Below are 1,289 nucleotides of genomic sequence, written 5' to 3'. Positions count from 1 at the left end.
TAAGATTCTACCTTAGAGAAAAGGTAGTAGATACTTGGAATAGACTTCTAGTGGAATTAAAATCAAACACAGGAAAGGAACTCAAGAAAGCTTGGCTCAAAAACAAAAGGTTGTCTAGACTAGATGTGACTACTAGTTTTTTTCTGGTATTAGTATCTCTGTATTGAATGTCACAATTAAAGCAAAGCTAGAATATTTCCTTTGCTTGTTACCCCATTTTCACCTGTCTTTACACATCTTTTTTTCACATTTTTATTTTTGCTAACCTTTAATTTTTGATGCATGGATCCCAAATTCCATTGACAATATGGTATCCTCTGTACTGCTACCAATGGTCCTCTCCAACACATGGTTCGTATGGGATTCATAGAGAAAATACCTAAAGAACAGGAGACAAAGAATAAGTCCAGATGAAGAGAAGTGGCTTCTAGTTACAGATATCTTCAAATGAGTAATAAACCGGATCTACTGAATAATAATTCAAGATTATTCACAGCCCTATACTTATGCCAAAAGTAAAGAGCCCTGTAAAGAGCTTCTAATGTTAAATAGCGTGTTTGTTTAGAGTAACGTGTTGGAATTGGAGATCTGCTCATTCGTAGCCAATCAGAACACACCTTACGGCATACCTGGGTACTCCTGAGGTTGGACACGGAGTCTCTGGGTGAAGTGCTGCTTCCCTGAGTCTCAGGATCAGTCCCCTCTTTCTCAGGGGGAGTGGTGTTTAGCCACGCCCACTCTCCAATTGCCAATCCCTTTAATGCTACCTGGGCTAGATCCACCCACCCACTGCTAGCCATGCCCCCCCCCACAAAGCCTTTCCCTCAAAAGAAAAGGCTCTGGGCAGCCAGCCTTGGGAAGCTCGCAGGTAGGGTTATAAAAATCAGATTGTTGTATCTAATACCATGCTGAGAACGCCGCTTATTACTGTATTTCCTCGGAACTTGCAAGCTACCTGTCCACAGCTAATTAGAATTCCCTGACCTCAATTCTAAAAACATTAATTACTGGGGAATAGAGAACACTGGTTCTATATCACCTAATATGATGGGGAAAAAAACACCAATATTTCACACTGAAACTTACACAATCTTCCCAAAACAAATAATAGTTATTAATAATGTACATTAGATGTATTGGACACTTTTAGACAATGTCTGATGTGATTAGAGTCCATAAAGATCACCTGTAAACAGGACTGGATAAACACATTTATTTGTTCCAACAAGACCAATTTTCAACCTTTTCCCCCAAAAAATTGCTTTTTAGCCTTAACCTCTCTTAAAACT

The sequence above is a fragment of the Spea bombifrons genome, chromosome 12, assembly GCF_027358695.1.
Source record: "Spea bombifrons isolate aSpeBom1 chromosome 12, aSpeBom1.2.pri, whole genome shotgun sequence".
NCBI classification, from domain to species: Eukaryota; Metazoa; Chordata; class Amphibia; order Anura; family Pelobatidae; genus Spea; species Spea bombifrons.
Note: the sequence above shows the minus strand (reverse complement) of the source record.